General features: G+C 52.7%; 1 non-coding gene across 1 annotated transcript; it reads right to left on the reverse strand.

Annotated features, from left to right (window-relative positions):
* Positions 1-15216: 15216 nt before the first annotated feature.
* LOC133761363 (small Cajal body-specific RNA 2) lies at positions 15217-15641 on the reverse strand. The gene has a single exon (XR_009866161.1). It is a non-coding gene; the product is annotated as a small Cajal body-specific RNA 2 (non-coding RNA).
* Between the last annotated feature and the right edge of the window lie 260 nt (positions 15642-15901).

A 15901-nucleotide genomic window follows, 5' to 3' on the forward strand; every position in this document is an offset into this window, starting at 1 on the left:
TGGGAAAATTGGATTTCCACGTGCAGAATCATGAAGCAAGATCCCTACCTTTCACCTTACACAAAAATTCACTCAACATGGATTAAAGACTTAAATCTATGACACGACACCATCAAATTATTAGAGAGCATTGGAGAAACCCTGCAAGATTTAGGTACTAGCAAAGACTTCTTGGAAAATACCCCAGAAGCACAGGCAGTCAAAGCCCAAATTAACTATTGGGATTGCATCAAATTGAGAAGTTTCTGTACTTCAAAAGAAACAGTCAGGAAAGTGAATAGGCAACCAACAGAATGGGAAAAAATATTTGCAAACTATGCAACAGATAAAGGGTTGATAACCAGAATCTACAAAGAAATCAAGAAACTCCACAACATCAAAACAAACAACCCACTTAAGAGATGGGCCAAGGACCTCAATAGACATTTTTCCAAAGAGGAAATCCAAATGGCCAACAGACACATGAAAAAATGTTCAAGATCACTAGCAATCAAGGAAATGCAAATCAAAACCACAATGAGATTTCACCTCACCCCGGTTAGAATGGCTCACATTCAGAAATCTATCAATAATAGATACTGGAGAGGATGTGGGGAAAAAGGGACACTAACCCACTGTTGGTGGGAATGCAAACTGGTTAAGCCACTATGGAAGTCAGTCTGGAGATTCCTCAGAAACCTGAATATAACCCTACCATACAACCCAGCCATCCCACTCCTTGGAATTTACCCAAAGGAAATAAAATTGGCAAACAAAAAAGCCGTCTGCACATTAATGTTTATTGCAGCTCAATTCACAATAGCTAAGACCTAGAACCAACCCAAATGCCCATCAACAGTAGACTTGATGAAGAAATTATGGGACATGTACTCTACAGAATACTATACAGCAGTCAAAAACAATGAAATCCGGTCATTTGCAACAAGATGGAGGAATCTGGAAAACATCATGCTGAGTGAATTAAGCCAGTCCCAAAGAGACAAATATCATTTGTTTTCCCTGATTGGCAACAACTAACTGAGCACCAAAGGGGAAACCTGGTGAAGTGAAATGGGCACTATGAGAAACAATGACCTGATCAGCTCTTGTCCTGACTGTTGATGTACAATGTAATACTTTATCCTTTTTAGTATTTTTTGTTGTTGTTCTAGTACTAGTGGTTGAACTCTGTAATTAACACACAATTATCCTTAGGTGTTTAAATTTTAACTGAAAAGTGATCCCTGTTAAATATAAGAGTGGGAAAAAGAGAGGGAGGAGATGTACAATCTGGGGCATGCTCAATCGGACTTGCCCCAAATGGTGGAGTTAGAAACTTGCCAGCGGATTCCAGTTCAATCCCATCAAGGTGGCATGTTCCAATGCCATCTCACTAGTCCAAGTGATCATCTTCAGTTCACAATTGATCACACTGATAGGTCTAAGAGTCAAAGGGATCACACAAACAAGACTAGCGTCTTCTAATACTAACTGATAGAACCAAAAAGGGAGAGAACGATCCAACATGGGAAGTGGGAGACACAGCAGACTCATAGAATGGCAGATGTCCTAAATAACACTCTGGCCTCAGAATCAGCCCTTAAGGCATTCAGATCTGGCTGAAGAGCCCATGAGAGTATTGTAGGCATGGAAAGCCAAGACACTCTGGAAAAAAAAAAAAAAAAAAAAAAAAAAAAAAGAAGACCTAAATGAAAGATCTCTGCAAGTGAGATCCCAGTGGAAAGAATGGGGCCATCAAAGAAGGAGGTACCTTTCTCTGAAGGGAGGAGAGAACTTCCACTTTGACTATGACCCTGTCGGAATAAGATCGAAGTCTGTGAACCCTAAAGGCTTCCATAGCCTCGGCAACTCATGACTAGAGCCTAGGGAGATTACTGACGCCATAAACAAGAGTGTCAAATTGTTAAATCAACAACAGGAGTCACTGTGTACTTACGTCTCATGTGGGATCTGTCCTTAATGTGTTGTCCAATGTGAAGTAATGCTATAACTAGTACTGAAACAGTATTTTTATACCTTGTGTTTCTGTGTGGGTGCAAACTGATGAAATCTTTACTTAGTATATACTGAATCGATCTTCTGTATATAAAGATAATTGAAAATGAAAAAAAAAAACTTGGTGTTAAATTGGAAATTGCATAGAAAATTAATCAATTCTTAAAAAAATATCATGTAGGATCTCTGTCCTTAATGTGCTATACATTGTGATTCAATGCTATAACTAGTACTCAAACAGTATTTTTCACTTTGTGTTGCTATGTGGGGGCAAACTGTTGAAATCTTTACTTAATATATACTAAAATGATCTTCTGTATATAAAGAGAATTGAAAATGAATCTTGATGTGAATGGAAGGGGAGGGGGAGCGGGAAAGGGGAGGGTTGCGGGTGGGAGGGAAGTTATGGGAGGGGGGGAAGCCATTGTAATCCATAAGCTGTACTTTGGAAATTTATATTCATTAAAAAAAGTTCAAAAAAATATTAAACAAAAAACAATACATTAGGGCTGTAGGGGAGGGAAGATTTCTTTTCCTTGCCTGTTGTTTGGGACTGAATCCCACATGGAAAAAGGACAGGAGCTGGCGCTGTGGCGTGGCAGGTTCACCTGCCACGTGGGTTGCCCACAGTCCATATCCGAGGCACATTCAAGTTCTGGCAGCTCCGCTTCTGATCCAGCTTCCTGCTATTGCATCCAGGGAGAAGGCAGAAAATGGCTCAAAGTCTCGGACACCCGACGCCCACTGGGAGACCTGGATGGAGTTCCAGGCTCTTGGTTCTGGCCTGGCCCAGCCCTGGTTGTTGCTGACAATTGGAGAGTGAACCAGTGGATGGAAGATTCTCTCTCTTTCTCTCTCTCTCTCTCTCTCTTCCCCCCCTCCCTCTATCATTTTTCTTTCTAGTAGATGAGACTAAGTGATAATTTCTTGAAAAAAAAAATTAGCAATGCTTGTATCCTTACATAATGGATTGCATAAGTTGCATGCTATCACAGTCTAGAGAAACGCAATTTTCTACATTTTCTTGTCAGATCTGTCCACTCCTGCCTTCCACCCCTGTCACCAATATTCTTTTCCTGAGAGTCATCTGGTTATGGGAGACAGGGTGCATCCACGGGAGGTGGGGCACAATCTAGAAAGGCAGAGAGAAGACAGTTGCTCTTCACGGTAAGGGGAAACACCACTTGCCAAGTTTCGGCAGGGCCTGTAGGAAGTTTGGAAGTAGAGTAGGAATTTATTTATTTAGGAGGTAGAGCGAGAGCGAGAGAGAGAGAGAGAGAGGTCTTCTATCCACCGGTTCACTCTCCAAATGGCTGCAACAGCCAGAGCTGGGCCAATCTGAAGCCAGGAGCCAAGAGCTTCCTCCAGGTCTCCCCCCTGGGTGCAGGGACCCAAGCACTTGGGCCACCTTCCACTGCTTTCCCAGGCCATAGCAGAGAGCTGAATAACAGTAGCCAGGACTTGAACCGACACCCGTATGGGATGTTTATCGAGAAGCAGAATTCTGGTTCTTCTCCAGGTGTGCACCTGCACCTGGGAGATTCCGAGGTGGAAGCAGACCCAGCCTCTGAGGCATCGAAGCCACTGTCTCCTGATGATGGGGGCCCGGGGGGCACCTGCCCCTTCCTGCTGCCCGAGTTGGATCTCCCTAGGCCTGGAACACCGTGAGGATTTCCAGGTCAACCATGGCTCTCCCCAGCTTCCTGGGCCCCGTGGTTTGAGGCTTATTAGGAAGTTCTGCAGGCTGCCCAGGCAGCGCTAGCCAGGCATCGTGATAAGCAAGCTTTGGCACCGTGTGCTGTCCGGGTGATGTTTTTCTCCTGTCATCAGCAATTTACAAGGCGCTCATGCTCAGGGAGAGCAGGTGAGCGAGCTGTGAGAACCGCGCTTCAGGGCTCAGTTTCTCCTTGACTGGCTTTGAAGAGAGCCATGGCAGGGGATGTGGACAGCCTGGCACTTTCTCGGGGATCCTCCCTCGGGCAGGTGTCCCCCAGCACCTTCCAGGGTGGGAAGTGGGAGGGGCCTGCGTGGGGGAAGTGCTCCAGCTCCCTCTGAATCTCCATCAGCATCTCCCCAGGGGATCGCTCAGCTCCATCCAGGTGAGGACACAGCGCAAACGCGGCTTCAAGACGAGGCTTCCTGGCCTTGCCTCCCACCCAGACCTCTCTGAGCCCTCTACCCTGGGTGGAGACCCGGGGCTTGTGTCCTGTGCATTGAAGTTCTGTTTTCTGGCTAATTTTATAAAATTTACTAGTTAATTTATATGAAGGAGAGAGAGAGAGAGAGAGAGAGAGAGAGAGAGAGGGAGGGAGAGCACACCCCATCCACTGGCTTACTCCCTATGCCCACAGCTGCCAGGGCTGGGCCAGGGCTGAAGCTGGGGGCCAGGAACGCAGCCCAGGTCTCCCTGTGGGTGGCAGGGCCATCGCTGCTGCCTCCCCGCTCTGGATGAGCAGGGAGCTGGAGCCGGGAGCCTGAACCCAGGCGCTCAGATGCAGCTCTCTGGCGGCTTACCTGGTGTCCTGGCATCTTAGCCAATTAGGCTGAGTGCCCACCCCTTCCTGGAGATTTTAAAAAGGACCAAACAGAACTTTTAGAAGTGAAATTGAATGGGTTAAAAAGCAGGTTGTTGGGCACAATTAAAGACAGAAGTGGTCTCCAAAAAGATTAAATGCAAAAAGCTATCCAAAGGCAGTGGAGAGAGAGAGAGAGAGAGAGAGAGAGAGAGAGAGAGAGAGAGAGAGAGAGAGAGAGAAACTATGAGAGGTTAAACACAGCATTAGCACAGGTTTAACTGGAGTCCACAACAAGAGGATAGAGAGAATGGGGAGAGGCAATATTTGAAAAGATAACAACTGAGAATAATCCGGAATAGATACCATATATATAGATTGCACCTGTCTATCTAAAGGGAAACATCCATGTGGAATTCTTTTACAATTTTTCTTGTTATTATTTATTTGAAACAGAAAGAGAGATGTGGGGAGAGAGGGAGAGAGAGAACCTGATCCACTAGTTCACTCCCCCAGAAGCCTGGAAAGGCATTTGGCTGCCCCAGGCCCAAGCCAGGTCTCCCACGCAGGCAGCAGGCGCCAGGACCTGCTGCCTTCTCGGGGGTGGGTGTGCACTAGCAGGAGACCAGAGCTGGGAGTGGGACCTGGGACTGGAACCCAGGCTCTGGTGTGGGCGTGGGAGGCAGACTCCGGCCAAAGCCTGCCCTGACCTTACCCATGTGTTTTGTTTGTTTGCTTCCCCACCTCCTGTGCATCTCCGTTGGATTTCCTTCCTCTACAGAGGCACTGCCACAGGTGAGCTGGGGGCAGCTCCCAGGTTACCCAAGGCCAAAGCTGCAGAGTAAATCCCTTCTTCTTTAGTTCATTCCTGGTGATTCTGATCAAAATCCAACTCACACAGGAAGAGTTGTAAGAGATGACTGAAATTAATGCAACACAATTTGAAAAATCCATGAGCCCATAATAATAACTAAGAAAGAAAAAGCTAAAAAAAGAATAATAACCACCATGGGGCTGGCGCTGTGCTGTAGTGGGTAAAGCTGCTGCCTGCAGTGCCGGCATCCCATATGGGCACTGGTTCAAGTCCTGGCTGCTCCACTTCTGATTCAGCTCTCTGCTATGGCCTGGGAAAGCAGTAGAAAATGGTCCAACTCCTTGGGCCCCTGCACCTGCGTGGGAGACCCGGTATAAGCTCCTGGCTCGTGGCTCCAGATCAGCCCAGCTCTGGCTGTTGCAGCCATTTGTGGAGTGAACTAGCGATGAAACACCTCTCTCTCTCTCTGTAACTCTGCCTTTCTTATTTTATTTTATTTTTTACAGCAACCTTTATTTATTTGAAAGTCAGAGTTACACAGAGAGAGAGGTCTTCCATCCGTTGGTTCACTCCTCAGTTGGCTGCAATGGCTGGAGCTGTGCAGATCCGAAGCCAGGAGCCAGGAGCTGCTTCTGGGTCTCCCACACAGGCACAAGGGCCAAGGACTTGGACCATCTTCTACTGTTCTCCCAGGCCATAGCAGAGAGCTGGATCAGAAGAGGAGCAGCTGGGGCACCCATATGGGATGCGGGCGCTTCAGGCCAGGGCATCAATCAGCTGCGCCACAGCACTGGCCCCTGACTTTCAAATAAATAAATAGATCTTAAAAAATAAAATACCACCCACATGCCATTTGTTACCATTGAAGTGGCTTTTACACAAATGCCTTACTTCGAAAATTGGTAATTGAAGGAATAGTGTAGTTATTCTTTTTTAAAAGTATATTTCTTTATTTAATTTGAAAGGCAGAGTTACAGAGAGATAGAAAGAGATTTTCCATCTCCTGGTTTACTCCCCAAATGCCTGCAATAGCCAGGGTTGGGCCAGGCCAAAGCCAGGAGCCAGGAGCTCCACCTGGGTCTTCCACGAACTGAGCCGTCACCTGCTGTCTCCTAGGTGCGCATTAGCAGAGAGCTGGACAGGAAGGTGGAGGCAGGGCTCAATCCCAGGCACCCCCACGTGGTACGTGCGTGTCCCCCGTGGGGCCCTAACCCGTTGTGCCATAAACGCCCACCCGAGAGCATTTATTCTGCTTTCCCAGTAGGAACTCTGTTTCGGAGTAACAGAAAAGCCTCAGCTGATAAAGGAAAGCTATGTTTACAGGAGAACACGCGCTAATAAACGCAGAGTGAATGACAGAATTTGAAAATTAACATTTTGCATCCTTGACACAGTAGTCATTCTTTTTTTTTTTTTTTTTTTTTTTTTGACAGGCAGAGTGGACAGTGAGAGAGAGAGACAGAGAGAAAAGTCTTCCTTTGCCGTTGGTTCACCCCCCAATGGCCGCTGCGGCTTGCGCACCACGCTGATCTGAAGGCAGGAGCCAGGTGCTTCTCCTGGTCTCCCATGGGGTGCAGGGCCCAAGCACTTGGGCCATCCTCCACTGCACTCCCTGGCCACAGCAGAGAGCTGGCCTGGAAGAGGGGCAACCGGGACAGAATCTGGTGCCCCAACCGGGACTAGAACCCGGTGTGCTGGCGCCGCAGGCAGAGGATTAGCCTAGTGAGCCGTGGCGCCGGCCGCAGTAGTCATTCTTGACAGATGCTGGTGGCGAGCCGGTGGCTTCTGCCCAGGCTGGAGGAGAGGGGTCAGGGCTGCCCTGCTGCCCTGCAGTCCGTCTTCACGTTCGGACGCGTCCTCGTGGTGTGATGTGCACCGAGGGATTCTTTGTGCCATTGAGCCCGGATCTCTCCCCAGCCTTTCACAGGAAGTAGAGCGAACAGGTTAAACTGCTCCTCAAGGAAGCCACCATGCATGAGAGAGGACAAATGGTTCAATGACAAAGTCTTGGTCATTAAAGAGAGGAGCAGGGAGAAAGGAGTAATCGGGATAGGAAAGCAGGGACTGGAGGCACAGAAATCCCACACGGTGTGGGCCTGCTTGGATGCGGACTAAACCGACTGGTGTGAGAACGGAACTCCGAGGCAGGCCTGGGCCCAGTGGGTTGGCCTCCACTCAGGACAAGGGACATGGATTTACAAGAAAGTGCGTGGGGATGCTAGAGTTGGGCAGCAGCCTTGTCTTAGCGTAGCCGGCCGGACTAGAGGGGAGAATTTCAACAAGGTGGCAAGTTTTTTTTTTTTTTTTTAAGATTTATTTTATGTATTTGAGAGACAAAGTTACAGAGAGAGAGAGGTAGAGAGAGGGAGATTGAGGTCTTCTATCACTGGTTTTACTCCAGTGGCCGCCACGGCTGGAGCTGGGCTGATTCAAAGCTAAGAGCCAGGAGCTTCTTCCAGGACTCCTATGTGGGTGCAGGGGCCCAAACACTTGGGCCACCTTCTGTTGCCTTCCCAGGCCATAGCAGGGAGCTGGATCAGAAGTGGGGCAGCTGGGACACGATCTGGCGATCTGTCCCATACGAGATGCTGGGGCGTCACAGGCAGTGGCTTCACCCGCTATGCTACGATGCGGGCCCCCAGGCGGCAAGGTTTACCAGGGCAGTGCGTCTGCCGGAATGGACAGAAGGACCTGAGAGAAAGTGCCCAGTCACTTAGAGCAGGATAAATAAGTAGCGAAGTTGAATGGAGAGAGTGTACCTGCAAGGCTGGGCGGGAATCCCAGTAAAGAACTGAGGGCCGGTGCTGTGGCCTAGCGGGTTAAGCCACCGCCTGCGGTGTCGGCATCCCATACGGGAACTGTGATTCCCAGCTCCCTGCTAGAGCACCTGGGAAAGCAGTGGAGAATGGCCAAGTGCTTGGGCCCCTGCACCCATGTGGGAGACCCGGAAGAAGCTCCTGGCTCCTGGCTTCGGTGTGGCCCAGCCTCAGCTATTACAGCTATTTGGGGAGTGAACAAGTGGATAGAGGACCTCTCTGTCTCTCCCTCCTTCCCTCTGTCTGTAACTGCCTCTCAAACAAACAAACAAACAAACAAATCTAAAAAAAAAAAAGAACAGAGAGCCCAGCTGGCATGCAGACTGCAGACTAAGAGGGAATGGGGTCCGACTTTTCCTGCTGTTTCTCCTCCCACCCCTTCTCCTGGACAGAAGCTTTCCTGGGTGGGAAAAAGGTGAAATTCCTCCCTAGGTTTTATTACCCAGTGTTTTTGGGCTGGGTCGCCCACTGGTCCTGGGCATAGAGGATTCTTCCCAGAGTTTTTTCTGGGGAAGACGTCTGGGACCACCATGAAGTTACTGGGGTGCGGCAGGGCCGCAGAGTGTGAAACCCTGGACTGCTTCCCGGCAGCTGCATTCCTACCCGCAGGGGCTTGGCTTTCCTCGTGCCCCTCTCAGAGGCAGGGGCTCAGTTCTCTCTTCCTCCCTAACAATTAGACAGACCCTCCATGTTCCCAATCGCTGCGCTGCGGTGCGGGTGTGGGGTGACCTGGGACTGCAGCCCAGCCCACATCTTGGTCTCCGCTACACTGCTTGGGCATCTCCCTGTCTCCCAGACTTGTCTCTCCAGCTCGACCCTCCCGGGAGCTCCAGACACGAAGCTCCATGGGGCATCACAGCTCGGATATCCCTGGAGGGAGCCTTGGAAGGGGAACTTGGCAGGGAGGGAGGCAGGATTCTCCCTTGCCCAGTCCTCCGGCCTGGGGGCTGCAGTGGAGGCTGGGGTCCTCTTCGGTGGGGGCGGGGTTTGCCCTGGCCCCAGGGTAAACCAAAGCCAGCACTTTCTTCAGGCCCTTTCGGCTTTGTCTTGCCCAGTGGGGTGTCTTGGACAGACCAGGGCAGGGTTCCAAAGTTCCTTTGGTTGTTGAAAAAAAGCCTCACATAATTGCAGCAGAGGGACCCCAGGAATCAAAGGTACCGTGGCCACAGGCTGTGCTGGACTCAAAGTCTGAATTTCATGAATAGGTTTGTTTTGGTTAATTAACCCCTGCAGTGCCTTTGCTGGTCCAGGGGTCCCCTTGGGTCAGCTTCCCATGAACTCCTGGGTGAGCCTGTGTTCTGAGAGGCTGGCAATGCCAACCCTAGGGACCAGAGAGGACAGCAATTGGGTCGGGTGACTCCCAGGGCACGGCAGCCTGGATGGCCAAGTTGAGACTTGGCTGTCACAATCTCAGAGTGGCTCAAAGCCCCAGAGCGGCTAAGGGCTGTTCTCAGGGGAGGTTTTCTTTTTTTAAAGATTTATTTATTTATTTGAAAGTCAGAGTTACACAGAGAAAGGAGAGAGAAAGAGAGAGAGAGAGGTCCTCCATCCGATGGTTCACTCCCCAGTTGGCTGCCATGGCCAGAGCTGTGCCGATCTGAAGCCAGGAGCCAGGAGCTTCCTCCAGGTCTCCCATGCGGATGCAGGAGCCCAAGGACTTGGGCCATCCTCTACTGTTTTCTCGGACCATAGCAGAGAGCTGGATTGGAAGAGGAGCAGCCGGGACTTGAACCGGTGCCCATATGGGATGCGGGCACTTCAGGCGGCAGCTTTACCTGCTACGCCACAGCGCTGGCCCCTCAGTGGATGTTTTAAAAACACAGTTTACAGCTGGCGCCGCAGCTCACTAGGCTAATCCTCCGCCTTGCGGCGCTGGCACACCGGGTTCTAGTCCCAGTCGGGGCACCGATCCTGTCCCGGTTGCCCCTCTTCCAGGCCAGCTCTCTGCTGTGACCAGGGAGTGCAGTGGAGGATGGCCCAAGTGCTTGGGCCCTGCACCCCATGGGAGACCAGGAGAAGCGCCTGGCTCCTGCCATCGGATCAGCGCGGTGCGCCGGCCACAGCGCACCTACTGCGGCAGCCATTGGAGGGTGAACCAACGGCAAAAGGAAGACCTTTCTCTCTGTCTCTCTCTCACTGTCCACTCTGCCTGTCAAAAATTAAAAAAAAATTATAAAAAGAAAAAACAACAAAAAACACAGTTTACTGCTTGGGGAACTCTAAAATCATCCTAGTTCGAGTTTCACTGATGTGTATGTGTACACGTGTGTATGTGTGTGCACGTGTGTATGTATGTGTCTGCATACGTGTACGTGTGCTTGCATGGATGCGTGTGCAGCTCCCGTCTTGCTTATAAACGTCTAAGAGGCCAGCAGGCAGAGGGCCGCGCCGCCTTTGCCAAGCTCGTGGCCGGCAGGCTGGGTTTCACAGGCGCGTGCCCCTGCCCTTCAGGTTCCAGCTGGTGGGGGACAGAGCTGGTAGGGGGCAGCCCCGCCCAGAGGGAGCAGGGCTGGTGGAGTCCCAATGTCCTCCGTCTCCCTGGAACGTGCTGCAGAGGTCCCGTGGGGGAGGCAGTGAGGGCGCGGGTGGGCAGAGGGGGGAGCTGATCCCAGTCCGGCTGCAATGGAGGCTGGGATTCTACAGGGAGGCCTGATTCCAGGTTGAAACAAGAGGGCTGGACCTCTGCACTCCTGCCTCAGGTGGCTGTGGGCCTGGGCTACCTGTGCTGGGATTCTAGCCTTGGGCCAGACCGTGCCCAGTGAGAGACCCGGCTGTGAGCATCAGCGGGTGGGGGTGGGGAGGATGGGACCTGCTCTGAGAGGAGCCGGTGGTGGTGCGTCGTCCCTGCACCTGCCACCCCCACATCCCCAAGAAAGCGACTGAGCTTCAGCTGGCTCCTCTGTAAAACGGGTCCAGAGTTGCTTCGAGGATTCGAGACAGGAATTGCACTTGAAGCTCCCAGCATAGTGCTGGTGTGACCAGTGACACCCAAAACACGCGCAGGACTTCAAAGAGTCAGTCCAAGAAAAAGGATGCAAAGTATCTCAATATTTTTAACAGCACTTACCTCTAAAAGGAGAATATTTTAGGTAGATTGGGTTAAATAAGATATGCTCAAAGTGAGTTCATGGGTTACTTTTTTTTTTTTTAAAGATTCATTTATTTATCTGAAAGTCAGAGTTTCAGAGACAGACAGAGAGAGAGAGAGAGAGAGATCCTCCATCAACGGGTTCACTCCCCAAACGGGCCATTTTCTGCTGCTTTCCTGGGCACATTAGCAGGGAAGTGGAGCAGCTGGGATTTGAACTGGTGGTCATGTGCAATGCCAGCATTGCACCTGCTATGCCACAGCCCAGCCCCTCTTTTTACTTTTATTTTTAAAAAAGGTTTATTTATTTTGAAAGAGTTAGAGAGAAAGAGAGGAAGAGAGAGGAGAGAGCTCTTTCACTCCTAAGATGGCTGCAATAAACAGTCGTGGGCCAGGCCAAAGCCAGGAGCCAGTAGCTTCATCCAGGTCTCCCACGTGGGTGGCAGGAGCCCAAGGACTTGGGCCATCTTCTACTGCTTTCCCAGGCCATTAGCAGAGAGCTGGAAATGGAGCAGCTGGGACTTGAACCGATGCCCATATGGGATGCCTGGGCTCCTGGACAGCCCGCTGTGTCCTAGCCCAGACCCCTGCCGTCTGTCATCAGAACCCACGGCCTCTGAAGGCAGGGCCTGGATCACTCAGGTTTAGAACGCTTTTCATCTAAACTGCTTCACCTTTACAATGGGGGCTCGAGTTTTCTAGAACATTCTTTATGCCAGGCGGCCCCTTCTCCCCGGATGTCCAATCCGGGCTACTTCACCATTAGAGGGCACCAAATACATCGGCTCATTAATTTCCTTTTTAAAAGAAAACATGACAAATTAGTGACCTGGAAGGTTTGGACAAAAACGCATCGGGGAAATCATTGCTTTGTCAGCTTAATTAATACACGCTGGCTGTCCAGATTCATCTTGGGTCTGCAGGAGAGTTTCAAACAAAATGTTATGACAGAGACTGGGGCAGGCATTTCTGTTTGCTGAGCTGTCACTCCAGCTAAGCAAATGTCAACAGGGAATCCTTAGGCAAATCAACTTTCCCCTGAATGGGTGCTTTATCCGGGCCTGCTGAATTCATTCCCATGGGTACCCTGGGTGGGGCTAGCATGAATGAAGCAAATTGCTAATAAAAAAAAAAATTCAGCTGTTTTTTTTGGGAACTTTGGCCCTGGTCTGAATCCATGTCTTTCTCTATCAGTTTCAAGGAGTCTGCATATCTGTCACGGATCTTCACAAAGTTAAACACACAATTGTCTCTTGGCCCAACAGGTTCCTGCCTGAGGTATGCACCCACGGGACTGAACACAGACACGCAGGCAGGCGCTTGAACACAGCTGTTCATAGCAGCGCTGTTCCCGACGACCGAGAAGCAGAAATCACCCAAACGCGCTTCGACACACAAGTGCCAACAGCAGGTGCTGTGTCTGTTACGGAAAAATTGCCGGCGGCACTGGTTCTGGAGTCAAAATGGAGTCACTCACGCTCCAGGTCCTCGTCACCACGCTGAAGCTAAGTGTTTATCAGTTCTTCCAAGAAGTCAGGATTAGAAAGGTAAAACCGAGGGCTGGCGCTGTGGCACAGCAGGTCAAAGCCACTGTCTACAGTGCTGACATCCCACACAGCTGCAGGTTCGAGTCCCAGTGGCTCCACTTCTTTTTTTTTTTTTGACAGGCAGAGTGGACAGTGAGAGAGAGAGACAGAGAGAAAGGTCTTCCTTTGCCGTTGGTTCACCCTACAATGGCCGCCATGGCCGGCGCGCTGCGGCCAGTGCACCACGCTGATCCGAAGCCAGAAGCCAGGAGCCAGGAGCCAGGAGCCAGGTGCTTCTCCTGGTCTCCCATGCAGGGCCCAAGCACGTGGGCCATCCTCCACTGCCTTCCCGGGCCACAGCAGAGAGCTGGCCTGGAAGAGGAGCAACTGGGACAGGATCCGGCGCCCCGACCAGGACTAGAACCCGGGGTGCCGGCGCCTCAAGGCGGAGGATTAGCCTGTTGAGCCACGGCGTCGGCCCCAGTGGCTCCATTTCTGATTCAGCTCCCTACTAATGCACCTGGGAAAGCAGTAGAGGTTGGCCCAAGTCTCTGAGCCCCTGCACCCATGTAGGAGACCTCAAAGACGCTCCTGACTTCAGCCTGGCCCCACCTGGACTGTTGGGGACATTTGGGGAGTGAGCAGCAGGTGGGAGATCTCTCTCTTTGTCTCTCTCTCTTCTCTCTGTAACTCTGCCTTTCAAGTAAGTAAATAAAGCTGTCTTTAAAAAAAATATTTTATTTATTTGAGAGGCAGAGTTACAGACAGTGAGAGGGAGAGACAGAAGAAAGGTCTTCCATCCATTGCTTCACTTCCCGGATAGCTGGAGCTGAGCCAGGAGCTTCCTCCAGGTCTTGCACGCGGGCGCAGGGGCCCAAGGACTTGGGCCATCTTCTACTGCTTTCCCAGGCCACAGCAGAGAGCTGGATTGGAAGTGGAGCAGCCGGGACTTGAACCAGCACCCATATGGGATGCTGGTGCCATAGGCAGAGGATTAACCTACTGCGGCACAGTGCCAGCCCCGAACAAAGTTATCTTCGTCCGGTTTGGGTTGGCACGAGCGTGAAGTTCCCTCCGCCTGAGCAACCTGAGGTCAGCCGGTCGTCCGTCCGCCCGTCTCGCTTTGCAGGGAGAGGCGTGCGCAGGCCGAGCCACCTGTGTTTGGTTCTGCCGCCCTTTTCTGCCGGCAGAGCCAACCCCCGCGCTCCTCTGACAGCGGCCGCGGTTTCGTGGGCGGGGGTGTTCTGATTTCCTGACCCCAGCCCCCTGCCGACCCCCTGTCCGCAGTCCGGCCCGGATCGCCCACGGAGCCGTTCTGCGCCGTCTCCTTCTGGCCACTAGGTGTCGCCGCGCACGCGCTGGAAGCGGCTCAGCGGGGCCCCGCAGGCCGGGGGCGGCGCCGGGCGCGTGGCGGGGGCCCCGGAGAGTGCGGAGGGCTGAGCGCCCCCCGAGCCCTGTGCCTTCGCCGGCCTGACCCCGAGAGGCCGCTCGCACGCCGTGCGACAGTCGGCGGGAAGCCATCGGCCACGCTGGGGCCCGCGCTGTGCGGCGGCAGCTCCGGCCGCTGCCTGGGCCCCGGGCGTCCGGACTCGCAGTGCCGCGCTGTTTAGCCCCCACGCCCTGCGGACGGCCCTGGGAAGGCGGGAGGCGGCCCCTGACCACGGGGGAGGCCGGCGAGCTCCCGGCTCCTGCTTCCTCCGCCCGGACCTGGCCGTTGCGGCCGTCTGGGGAGTGAACCAGCGGATGGAGCCTCTCTCTCTCTCTCTCTCTCTCCCTCCCTCCCTCCCTCCTCTCTCTATCTCTGTCTCTCTCCCTCCCTCCTCTCTCTGTCTCTCTTCTCTCTCCCTCCCTCCCTCCCTCCTCTCTCTCTTTCTCTCTCTCTCCCCCCCTCCTCTCTGTCTCTGTCTCTGTCTTGCTCCCTCCCTCCCTCCTCTCCCTCTCTCTCCCTCTCTCTCCCTCTCTCCCTCCTCTCTCTCTCCCTCCCTCCCTCCTCTCTCTATCTCTGTCTCTCTCCCTTCCTCCTCTTTCTCTTCCCTCTCTCTCTCCCTCCCTCCCTCCCTCCTCTCTCTGTCTGTCTCTCTCTCTTCTCTCTCCCTCCCTCCCTCCCTCCTCTCTCTCTGTCTCCCTCCTCTCTCTCCCTCCCTCCTCTCTCTCTGTCTCCCTCCTCTCTCTCTCCCCCTCCTCTCTCTCTCCTCTCTCTCTCTCTGTCTCCCTCCCTCCTCTCTCTCTCCTCTCTCTCTCTCTGTCTCCCTCCCTGCCTCCCTCCTCTCTCTCTGTCTCCCTCCCTGCCTCCCTCCTCTCTCTCTGTCTCCCTCCCTGCCTCCCTCCTCTCTCTCTCTCTCCCCCTCCCTCCTCTCTCTCTTCCCTCTCTCTCTCTCTCCCTCCTCTGTCTCTCTGTCTCTCTCTCCCTCTCCCCTCCTCTCTCTCTCTGTCTCTCCTCTCTCTCTCTGCCTTTTTTTTTTTTTTAGATCAGAATTGCCTCGATAATCAGCAGCTCGGGACAAGCCCAGCCTCGTCTATCTGATCAATTCATCACGTCTGAGCGCCGGCCCCGTCGGACCAGCTCCGGGACCTCGGGGACCGCGGCGGTGCCGCCGCCCAAGGGCCTCGCTGCACAGCGCCCCCAGAGAGGGGGCTTCACAGGAGGAGAGCTTTTCATTTCGGGACGGCCCCGGCGAGGCTGGGGTCACTGCCCGATCAAATAAGATCAAGGTGTAAGGAGGGGAGAGGGGCGCAGGGGTGGGCGCACTCACTCGCCTTGCACGCAACACGCGCGCGCGCACACACATCCACGCATCCACTCGTGCCTCGGCCCACACGTGCCTCCCACGCGACACACATGCACAGCACGCACACGCCTCACCCAAGGCCGCTCTCTTCCCGTTCTCTCTGCCTTTCATATAAATGATAACAGATCTTTTAAAAAGCGCGGTACTGGCTCTGCTTTGAGTTTTCCGGGGTGTTTTGTGGAGCAGCAGTTCTGGGAGGAGAATGCAAATGGGAAGTGAGGTGTCCTTGGGGTATTTCTCCAGAATTCTGGCCCGGAAAGGGGGCTGCTCTGGAACCCTCTGGCCCCGGGCGGCCCTGGGCTCCGCCTCATGACCTCCATCTCCGGAGGCTCAGCCTTGGCCCTGCAGGGAGCTCAGCTC

Source organism: Lepus europaeus, chromosome 5 (genome assembly GCF_033115175.1).
Source record: "Lepus europaeus isolate LE1 chromosome 5, mLepTim1.pri, whole genome shotgun sequence".
Classification (NCBI taxonomy): Eukaryota; Metazoa; Chordata; class Mammalia; order Lagomorpha; family Leporidae; genus Lepus; species Lepus europaeus.